This window comes from Mustela erminea, chromosome 9 (genome assembly GCF_009829155.1).
Source record: "Mustela erminea isolate mMusErm1 chromosome 9, mMusErm1.Pri, whole genome shotgun sequence".
In the NCBI taxonomy this organism is placed as follows: Eukaryota; Metazoa; Chordata; class Mammalia; order Carnivora; family Mustelidae; genus Mustela; species Mustela erminea.
In genome coordinates this window covers 85499737-85511065 of record NC_045622.1, presented here as the reverse complement: position 1 = coordinate 85511065, position 11329 = coordinate 85499737, and the positions used below count along the sequence as shown (strand labels likewise).

Sequence of the window (11329 nt, the reverse complement as noted above, 5' to 3'; positions counted from 1 at the left end):
AATATGTGTTGCAACAAGCTACCCTAGTAGTACACACACATAAAAGTTTGGGGACTGCTCTTCTCGGCTTTGGGGTTACCAAGCTGCTCAGAACTCCCGGATCCTCTGAATCACAGCGGCGACGCACTGATCTGGGTCTGGAAAGCCTTTCTCCCACAACTCTTCAGGAAATTCAACCTTACATAATTTGAAAAGGCTAAGAAGGCTTAGCGATAATTTTCCAAGTTCTCATGACTGGCAAATGTATTCTGCTTGCAAATTTGCGTTGGCCTTATTCCTCTGATGATTCTCAGTTTGCCTTATCTGCTCTGTGTTTACCTCGGTTCAGCAAAGAGACGGTGGGTGGTGGGTCAGTATCACTGAGCTGTGGCCACGTTAAGAGGCTCATTCCTAGAAAAACCAATTAACTTTCAATTAAAATGTAACAGTCACAGCAAAAAACAACAAAAAAAAAACCAAACAAACAAAAAACACCTTTCAACCTTGATCTGTCTGGCTAGCGCATTACATGAAGCTTTGTGAAACCAGGTAGAGGATGAGGATGGGTGAGCCCTGACGTGGTCGACAGGTGGAGGGGAGGAAGACAAGACATTACTCACTTCTTACATGGCAGGTCAGCTCGCAAGAGCTTCTTGGGTGATGACAGCGGCTGACTGGAATCAGCTACTTTTGAAGGTCTGATGCCTTCCTCAGCAAGAAACCATGGCAATTTTTTCTGGCTGGTGTTGATGGTGTCCTGTCCTAGAAAAAGCAATAAATGACTCAGCTTTCTTACAATTAACATTTCCAGGGGCACCTGGCTGACCCCGTCGGTACAGCATGTGACTCTTGATCTCAGGGTCATGGTTTCGAGCCCCACGTTGGGTGTAGAGATTACTTAAGAAAATAAAATCTTTAAAATGAACAACAATAACAAAACAAAAAAAAAAAACAGTTCAGATGAGTTTAGGTTTCAAAAGCTGGGTTTCTGAAGATTTGACCACCCTTAAAGAAGGTGAACAAGACTTTGTAGACCAGTCCTGGAATACAGACCTTAAGTAGAACAGGAAGGCCATCCTTGCATATCCAGTCAATTTCACTGCGTCTCAGCCCCAACCACACTCTACAGTCGGCAGAGCTCTTTAACGTATGAAAATCTAGGGGCGCCTGAGTGGCTCAGTTGGATGAGTGTCCGCCTTCTGCTCAGGTCATGATCCCAGGGTCCTGGGATGGGCCCTGCACGAGGACTGTTGGGCTCTCTGCTCAGCTGGAAGCTGGCTTCTCCCTCTCCCTCTGCCTGCCCCTCCCCTTGCCTGTGCGTGGGCTCACTCGTGTGCGCTCTCTCTCTCTCTCTCTGTCAAAAAATAAACAAAAGCTTTAAAAATAAATAAGGTATAAAAATCGAATTTGACCATCTTATTTGTTCAGATGATACTGAGACATTCAAGTGACTCATCCGAGATCATAAAAACATCGTGTTCCTAACAAAGCAAAAACTAGTGTCCGGGGCTTCTGACGGGGACTAGAGCACTGGGGCTGTCTACTACCCACCCCCCTCCTGCAGGTGAAGCGTGATGCCTCTCCTTACCGCACAAGAACAGCAACAAGATAGAAAACAAAAACACATTAAGGGCAGGGATGATGTCCCCTTACAGCTTCATTAGGCATCTCACAAAATCACGTTATTCACCAGCACTCAGCAAATACTTGTGCAATGACTTGCCACCGATGACGATTTAATGAGTATTTATTGAGTATTGACCTACAATTAGCTAGGCAGTCTATGGGCACACGAGTGCCTTCGTTTCGTGTTCTCCGTCATCACCATTACTGTGATTGTCCGAGCTGTAGACAGTTCACCCATCAGGGAAAGATAGAGGGTCATGATCTTCTCTCCCTTGGGAGAGAAGAAAAGAAAGGTGCAGAAATGGGTGAACAGTATTTCTTGGAACCTGTGGAAAGCAGGGTTCGCCTTAGACGTAAACTTGAAAACTGGCAATTTCTGGAGTCTACCAACAATTTCTTGTTTCACCAAATTTATTTTTAGAGGGCATGCTATCTCCGGCAACACGTCTCGCTACTGAGTTTTCCCTTCTGTAGTCAATTTACTCTATTTCCAAATGACACCCTTGCTTCTGGGCTTCAGGGACTGGTGGAGTTCCTGCTACACTTCCACTCCCCTCCCAAACCTCAGAGCAGACCCCAAGCAGCTGGATTCCTGCACGATGAGGCCACTTCACCCACCGCTGGGTTTGCAGATACCTGAGGCGCTGGTATCTAGTCTGCAGCCCTCCCTGAGACCTACCTCACCTCCTAAGGAGAAATGTCTCCCACCCGTAAGGTGGCCCAGCTCGCAAAGACCACTTCTAACAATTAGAGACAAAATGCGTGTGTGCCTTTGTAGTCACAAAGGTCACGCAAGAGGACAAGGGTGCCCAGCTCACTGGGGCCACTCACAAGTTATGAATACGGTTCCCAGGACCCCTAGGAGTGGAGGCAGGACCTCCTCCCGCCACCCCCTTCAGCTCCTGACCAAGCATGTGTCTAAGCTGGGCCTTACTGGCCTGGTCACTGTAGTGGGAGCTTGGTGGTAATGTGTATCTCCCTAAGGAACATTCTGGAATCCAGTAACAGCAGAGTTCCCTGCATGGCCTTGTTAGAAACAAGGCAGCTCTGGGGTCCAGCCTGTCCTTCAGCAAAGCTAACTCAGACCTGCTGAACCAGGGCCTTGAAAACCACTGAAAAAGGCAGAGGGACCGAACCTCCAGGGGATTCTGCATTGGTCCCTCCTTAAAGTGTTGCCTTTCTTGCCTCCAGAGGTCTAAGAGCACAAACAACCTTGCATCAATCCTTAACACCCCCTCAATAATAAGGAAGGAAAAAATCAGCCATGCCATTCACCAGGCTGGGAAAAGAGACACAGAGAGAGACGGTCCAGAGTTCACAGTAAGCATGATTTCTCCGAAGGACACATGCCACCTGCAAAGCACCATTGGGCCCCCTTCTTAGAGTGACTACTGTGTTCTTGGTCACAGAGAAAATTTCTTCTCTAAAATCAGACTCCCAGTAACGTTGCTGTTTGAAATTATTCCAGTAAAAGTAAAATATCCCAGTCTTGCCTGGAGGAATTAAGATGGTCTGACACAGAGAAGCAAACTTGGGGTACAACCCAGGTGCAGAAGTTCCAATAAAGTTGTCTGGACACAAGCGTCCACACTTACCTTAACTTAGTGGTTTCCAAGGAAATAGGATCCCATGTCCATTTCACGGTCCAGACCTGATAATGACACTTTGACACTCACCCTGTGTTGCCTTAAGCACCTGAAATAGTGTTTCACTTGAATTTCACCCAGATTTCCAATCTTCCCCCAAACTCCACAATAACACTTACTTTTCCCTGTTTGGAGAGGCTCCGGAATAACTCTGCTATGTGGTTTTTCTCATTATAATGGGCCAATAACCTGACTTTGTCCAACTACTCGTTTGTCCCCGGTGGTCTTAGCCTGATGGGGCTGTGACTGTACCCAGCGCAGGGACTTAGGTACGACCCTGTTAAGGAGAGCTGCTGAACCGTCACTGTGGGCTGTGACAGAGACGGAGATAGCGTGTAATGAATGACACAGAGGTAGGCAGTTTTCATTATATTGAGCGCTGCGTGATAACTTCTCCAACGATCTCCAGCTGCTTGCTGAGAAAATTGCACGAGAAAATGATCCCTTTATTTTTGAAGTGCACGGCTCGGTGGTTTTTAGTATGATTACAGGATTATGCAATTATAACCTAAATCCAAAATACTTTCCACCCCCAAAGAAACCAGGTACCGGTTAGCAATCAGTCTCCACTCCTGCTGGGGCCACCACAAATCTGACTTCTGCCTCTGTGGACTTGCCTGTATTGGACACCCCAGGACGTGGCATCTTTCACTTAACATACTGTTTTTCAAGGTTCATCCACCTCGTAGAACAGTCCTTCATTTTATTTTCTTTCTTTCTTTCCTTTCATTTGCTTTTTCTCGCCAAGTAATATTCCATTGTATGGACGTACCACCTTTTATTTATCTATTTATTTATTGATGGAAATTTAGGTTGTTTCTATCTGTTGGCTACCATGAATAATGCTGCTATGAGCCTTCATGTGTAAGTTTCATGTGGATGTTTATTTTCAGCTGTCTTGGGTATATACTTAGGTGTGGGATCACTAGCTCATACCAAGATGATAACTCTGTATTTAACTTCTTGAGGAACTGCCAAGCTGTTTAAGAGATCTTACCATGGGAGTTGGATCTCCTATTTTGCAAGAATTCTTGCTATTACATTATATGAACCAGTAATTATCTGCTTGGTCCTTAATACAGTTCTAATTTGCACAGATTTATTCTAGTTTAGCCTTAAGTGTCAACATGTAAACTTGTTTTGACTAAAGAATGTATTTTATCAAAAAAAAACCTGACTGAACAATTTTACATTCCCACCAGCAGTTTTGGGGGGTTCCAATTTCTTCACAGCTTCATCAACACTTGTAATTATATTTTTTAATTATAGCCATCCTTGTGGATAGAAAGTGACATTATAGGGTTGTGTTTTTTTTCTATTTAAGAAATGTTTACACTCAACGTGGGGCTTGAACTCACAACCCCAAGATCAAAAGTCCCACACTCCACCCACTGGGCCAGGCAGGTGCCCCATGATATTGCTTTTGATTTGCATTTTCCTAATGTCTAATGATGTTAAACATCTTTTCATGGGCTTACTGGCCACTTAAGTATATCCTTTGGAGAAATGTCTATTTATGTATTTTACTCAGTTTTTAGTTGGGTTGTCTTTTTATTATTGAGTAATTGAGATGTAGATAGATACATTCAAACATACATATATAATATAGTTCGCAAATATTTTCTCCCATTGTATGGGTTGTCTCTACTTTCTGTATAGAATCCATTAAAACACAAAAGTTTATAGTTTTGATGAAGTACAATTTATCTCTATTTTCTTTTTTTAAGATTTTATTTATTTTTTTGAAAGAGAGAGACACAGCGAGAGAGGAAACACAAATAGGGGGAGTGGGCAAGGGAGACCAGGCTCCGTCCCAGGGCACCGGGATCATGACCTGAACCTTAAGCAGACACTTAACAACTGAGCCACCCGGGCACCCCTGTATATTTTCTTTTGTTGCTCATAAGTTTGGTGTCATATCTGAGAATCCATTGCCAAGGTCATGAAGATTTACCTGTACACTTTCTTCTGAAAGGTTTATGGTTTTAATTCTAATATTTAAGTCATTGACCCATTTTGAATTAATTTTTTAAAGTTAATTTTTGTATGTGGTGTGAAGTAAGGATCCACCTTAATTTTTTTTTTTTTTTTTTGCCTGTGACTGTCCAGCAATATTTCCCAAAGTGGGACTTGATGCAGAACACGATCCCAGGACCCTGGGAACATGAGCTGAGCCAAAGGCAGACACTTACTGACTGAGCCACTCAGGCATCCCTAAAAATTGAAAATTAATAAAAACATTTCCATACGGTCTTACAGACTCTCCTTTCCTTGAATACACTTAGATCCATGCAACATATCCTTTCAGTAGAGTAGATTTATTTATTTATTTGACAGATTCTATTTATTTATTTATTTATTTATTTAGATTTTATTTATTTGACAGACAGAGATCACAATTAGGCAGAGAGGTAGGCAGAGAGAGAGGAAGGGAAGCAGGCTCCCTGCTGAGCAGAGAGCCAGATGCAGGACTCGATCCCAGGACCCCAGGATTATGACCTGAGCCAAAGGCAGAGGCTTTAACCCACTGAGCCACCCAGGCGCCCCTCAACAGAGTAGATTTTGAATGTATCTTCCATGCTCACATCATAGCTAATTACAGATAAGAAATAAAAAGACATTTAATTTCTATGAAGTTCATTTTCTGCTGTAATTATTAATAACATAAAGCAGGATCTAAAAATAGGCTACCTGAATCAAAAGAATACCAGCTCTAAAAGAAAGCACACAATTAAAAATGATAAGGCTGCAGAGTTAATCGTCCCATAGATGTCAGGAACTGATGAGGCATGGAAAAAATTCTAGTGCCTTGAAAACAAGCCCCTACACCTAGTCCTCACTTTCTCTCTGTAGGCATTTTACTTGGCAAAATCCTACCCAGCCCACGATTGTCGGTTCAGCTGTCACATTCTATAAGATGCTTTCCTTCATTGACTGCCCACCGTTAGTCACGTCCACGTTTGTGCTTTCATGGCTCTCTACGGACACTGACATTATCCCAGTTAATCCTGCTGTGAGTGTCAGTTGGGTTGAATTTGCCTTGCCTCCTAAACCTGTCAGCAAAATGTGGGACGTTTCCATGTGGCCCCTGCTCCTTTGAACACACATGAATACACACGCACACACAAATGCACAAACACTTACACACAGAGAGCAAGATAGGGAACTTATCGATCAATTCCACTATTTCGATCCCTCACTCTTTCCATTATGTCTTTCCCTTAATTTATCTATATCTGGCTTCCCCTAAGTGTATCTGTTCTTTTTTGAGCAGAATGTCGTGTATGTCTGTTTGTATTCCTGGTTTAATAGAGAAAATACTTAAGGTTGTACATTTGCTTCTTGGTAAAGTTTTGGTTAAAAAAAAAACAACATTTTATTGTAAGCCATTCTGGTTGGGATTACTGTCAGACCATTCTATAATACCAGTTTTAATTTCTTCTTTGAAGAAATTTTTAGAGGATGTTTTTATTTATTTGCTTTTTGAGGTGAAAATGGTGAGGCTTTTGAAATTATTATTCACTTGTGATTTTACTGTATTTGGGTCAGAGAATGTGGTCTGTACTACTTCTATACCTAGAACTCAATGTTTTGTCTGTAGCCTATTTCCAGAGCCATTTAGAAATAGGGGACAAACTAGAAAAAGTTTGCAAATTTGACCCAGCAGTCCCATACCTAAAATTTATGCTATGAATGTAAATGAAACAATTCACAAAAATGAATGTACGTGGGTATTTGTCACAATGCTGTTTATTAGGATAAAAAATTGGAAATTTTCTAAATATTTCCCAACAGGACCCTGATTACCTAAAATATGATGTGTTTCTATTAAGAAACATAAATGCAATCATTAATAATGATAATGTAGACGAATACTTGCTAAGAAGGAAAAGAGTTTACAATTTGATAAAAATTAATTTTTTTATAAATTACAACAGTATAAGTATAATCTTTTTAAGTTGCATTAGTATTTTATTTTTATTATCTCATTTTAGCTTTTTATTTTTTCACCTTCACTGAGGTATAACTGACAAATAAAATTGTAATATATTTAAAGTGTACAACATGATGATTTGATATACATATACATTGTAAAAGGATTCTCGTAATCGAGTTCATGAACATATCTGTTCCCTCACATATTTATCTTCTGGGGGGTGCTGAGAACACTTAAGTTGGGCTCTCAGTAAATTCTAAGTATAAAGCACAAAATTATCAACTACAGTAATCATGAGCATGAGGTTTTTTTCCTTTCCTTTTTTTTTTTTTTTTTTGAGAGTGAGAGAGTGTGTACCCTGCACACACAAGGGGGAGAGGGGCTGAGGGAGAGGAGAGGGAATCTTAAGCAACCTCCACACCCAGTGCAGAGCCCAACATCGCTCTCAGGGTTTGATCTTTCTATCCTAAGACCACGAACTGAGCCGAAATCGAGAATCAGGCCCTTAACGGACTGAGCCACCCAGATGCCCCTAGTTATCATGTTATACATTAGATTCTCAGACACATTCATTTTGTAATTGAAAGGTTGTACTCTTTGGGGGCGCCAGGGTGCCTCAGTGGGTTAAGCCTCTGTCTTTGGCTCAGGTCATGGTCAAAGGGTCATGGGATCAAGCCCCCCATCGGGCTCTCTGCTTGCTCCTCCCTGCCTCTCTGCCTACTCGCGATCTCTCTCTGTGTCAAATAAATAAATAAAATCTTTAAAAATCAATCTATCAATCTCTTACATCCATTCCAGACTTCTCATTAGCCGCGGGGGGTCTGTCCGGGTTTTTGCTGCACTGGAGCCGGGAATCCATTCCGGATTTTGCATCAAGCCATCAGGCTGGGTTGCCTTTCTGAGCTGCAGTGGCAACCCCTAATTTCCACATATCCCTGTAATTTTATCCTTCTCCCTGCTTTCAGCCGGAAAGCATAAGCATATACTCCTGAATTCTTCTGGGCCCTGCAGAGGCCAGGCCTCCTTTTGAGCAATCAGCTGCAGGCTTTGGGACCGAGGTTTTTCTTTTGGGGGCACACTTGTTTGGGTCAGTCGGGGTCTGGTGGGCTCCAACCAGGTCCTCCTGCCTCTTCATCTTCTGGGCTCCCAGAAGCCCAGGTTGCCTCACCACAGCTGGGAGTGTTCGTTCTGTCCTCTCCCAGGCCTGCCCTGCTGCTGGACAGCACCGCCCCCTCCCCCCATCACCTAAGAAGGTTTCTTGCCCCTGGGCGGCCCAGTTGGACCAGGCCATTTCCAAAAACACTTAGCAAGACAAAGTGGAGTGTGACACTCACCTGGTTATCTTTTAGGGGCGCAGGACACACACCACCACTACCATGAAGTATAAATATCAAAGGTTGGGGGAGGGGCTGCAGGGGGAGGAGCTGCAAGGGGAGGGGGAGAGACCATCACACTCCCCATCCCTGCTGCCAGCTCAGGGCTCTCATAATCCCTGCTGAGCTGTGCACTAGGCTGGGCAGAAGACTGGACACCTCCCAGAAAGTGCTCAATAGAAAGGGCCCCTAAACTATGGTGTTTTACATATGGGGGGCGGGGCACAGCTAGGCCACCATTCAGTGGAAGCCTCTAGAACTCAGTATCTGGTGACCTCGTCCTGCCTCTCAGCGCACTCACATCTGCTGACGAGGCTAGCCGCTAAACCCTGACTGTGAGGGAGCAAACGAGCCTCCAGAGCCCTGCAGTCTCTCCCCTGCCCAACAGTTAGGGGCGGCATCTCTCTCACCTTCGAAAGAATACGGGCATCAAAGTTGGAGCCGCAGGCACTCTGTGCTTGATCCTTTATAGGCCTGAGCCCGACCTTCTCCGGGGATAAGATGTGAATGAGCGTCGGAGGGATTTACCAAAATAGTGGATGGGAACATAGAAGCCCATGAAACCCACAGTGGGATTGTCTGTAAGTCGGGCATGGTGTGCCAAAAGCTACACCATAGACCCAAGTGACACTGGGGTCCTAAAGAAAACATCTAAGTGTATTTATTTCTCAAACGTTATCTAGTCCTGAGAGTAGAGAAAGCTCTTTCTTTTCTTTTCTTTCTTTCTTTCTTTTTTTTTTTTTGAGAAAGCTTTTCTTAAAAAATGCCATGGATGACTTCTTCTTTCAGAACCTTGTGCTTTCTTTTTTTTTTTAAGTCAGATTTTCTTTCTTTCTTTCTTTATTTTAATGGAGGGTGGAGGGGCAGAGAGGGACAAGCGGACTCTCACTGAGTTCTGAGCTGAATGCCGGGCTCACACCAGGACCCCAAGATCAGCCTGAGCTGAAACCAAGAGTCAGACAGACCCTTGACTGACTGAGCCACCCAGGTGTCCCCCCTTGGGCTTTCTGATCTACCACAGGCATATTAATAGCAAGCAAATACCATTTCAGGGAGATCCTTCTGTTCCATGTAAAGAGTAGCAACCAAAACGGCAGCCTGGGAAAGAGGGGCTAGAGAGGATAGCAGGATTTCTGGACCCCACTACCTGGGAGAAGCATGTCCTCCACCTGAACACCCCTTCTGCCTTTAGTGGAAAAAAATAACCTTTAAAAAGACATAAAAACATCGGGCTCTCTGCTCAGCAGGGAGCCTGCTTCCTCCTCTCTCTCTCTCTGCCTCTCTGCCTACTTGTGATCTCTGTCTGTCAAATAAATAAATAAATCTTTTTAAAAAAAAAAAAGACATAAAAACATGCATTTCGATATACATTGTTTCCTTTAGCCTTAGTGAGTAAGGACCAGGAGGGAACAGGTAGGGAAAGATAGGTGGGGGCTTTGTGATCAGGTTTCCAGAAATCCCAAAGAGGTAAAGGTGTGGGAAACCAGAGTTAAGGGAACAAACCCGACTACCCTACCCTGGGTGGGTGGAGTGGTGTCTTTTTTGTGAGAATCCCCTGGGACCAAAAAAGAATAACCAGACCTAAAAAGGAAGTAAGCCATTGAAGGTGTTATCACTAGTCCTTGCTCAGTGGTGATATCAATAGAGATGTTAAAAGGATTGAAGTGTCCTGGTTTGTTTTCTATAAAAGACCAACCCTGAAGCCCATCATCTAGACCTCTCTTAATCTTGAGAGTGTTTGCTGTGACTTCTATCGTTTTACTCACTCTCATTCGTCCCAGAGATTTCCTTCTTTGATTCGGTGAGACAAAAATCTAGCTCTCCCACAGCATTATGTTCCAGTATAGCTTCAATAGCTCTGTGGAATCCTGTTTTTATTTAGTGTTTTGGTGTCTGGTTCATCGTGGATTTTTGCATTAATTTTGGTTTAAAAAAATACTGCATTCAAATATTACTTACCTTGATGATTGAGGTTTTTTGGATACTCCTGTAAATGTGCCCCAGGTGAGTACCTCTCTCATCTCCCTTTATCTCAGCCGCAGCAGTAGGGTAACGTACTTGTGGTCTTCTCACTAGGTCATAATTGGAGCAAGGCCAAAAGAAAAAAGGGAAAATACAATAGGACAGCAGAAGGGAATACAGTGTACTTAAAACTCCCCCCAGTTTTTGAACTTGAAAGAGGTTCAATAGCTTATCTGAAGGAGAAATAAAGACAAACATGAATTACCATCGAGCCCCTTTATAAGCATTTACTTGTAGACAATGGGTATGGTTCCCTGGCAAACTGAAACGATCATTCTGTCTTCATTCACTCAACCGGCATTTAAACTCTCTACTTGCTGAATGCTGCGCTGGGCCCTGGAGTTACAAGGAGAAAAAAGACTGAGTGCGTATCAGTCTGGTGAGAGAGACAAACAGGGATCATCTGACCCGAATCCAACTCGATAAATGCTCTAAATGTGTGCATACATAGCTTGGAATTACAGAGATGGGAGCAGAGATTGTTTTGTTCCAGTTTTTACAGTTTTTCCTAGGTGAGTGTCTCGTTCCTATTGGTGGGATTTGAACTTACGGAGGTGAGTGAGTGAGGAGAGGCCAATGCCATTGAAAAAAGATTTTTACTACATTTCCTTAGAGAAGGGGGTCCTCTCCACCATGCAGGGCCACAGTGGAAGCATCAGGCTTTCTTAGGAGCCGAAGAAGGAGCGAGGGTAAAGTTTAGGCAAGGCGATGTGGGAAATAAAGACAGAATTATCACATTTTCTTAT

General features: G+C 43.3%; 1 long non-coding RNA gene across 1 annotated transcript; it reads right to left on the bottom strand.

The window, feature by feature from the left end:
* Positions 1-312: 312 nt before the first annotated feature.
* LOC116598702 lies at positions 313-10749 on the bottom strand. Its single transcript, XR_004289142.1, has 3 exons — positions 10521-10749; positions 600-741; positions 313-390 (listed from the first exon to the last, which is right to left on the bottom strand). It is a non-coding gene; the product is annotated as an uncharacterized LOC116598702 (long non-coding RNA).
* Between the last annotated feature and the right edge of the window lie 580 nt (positions 10750-11329).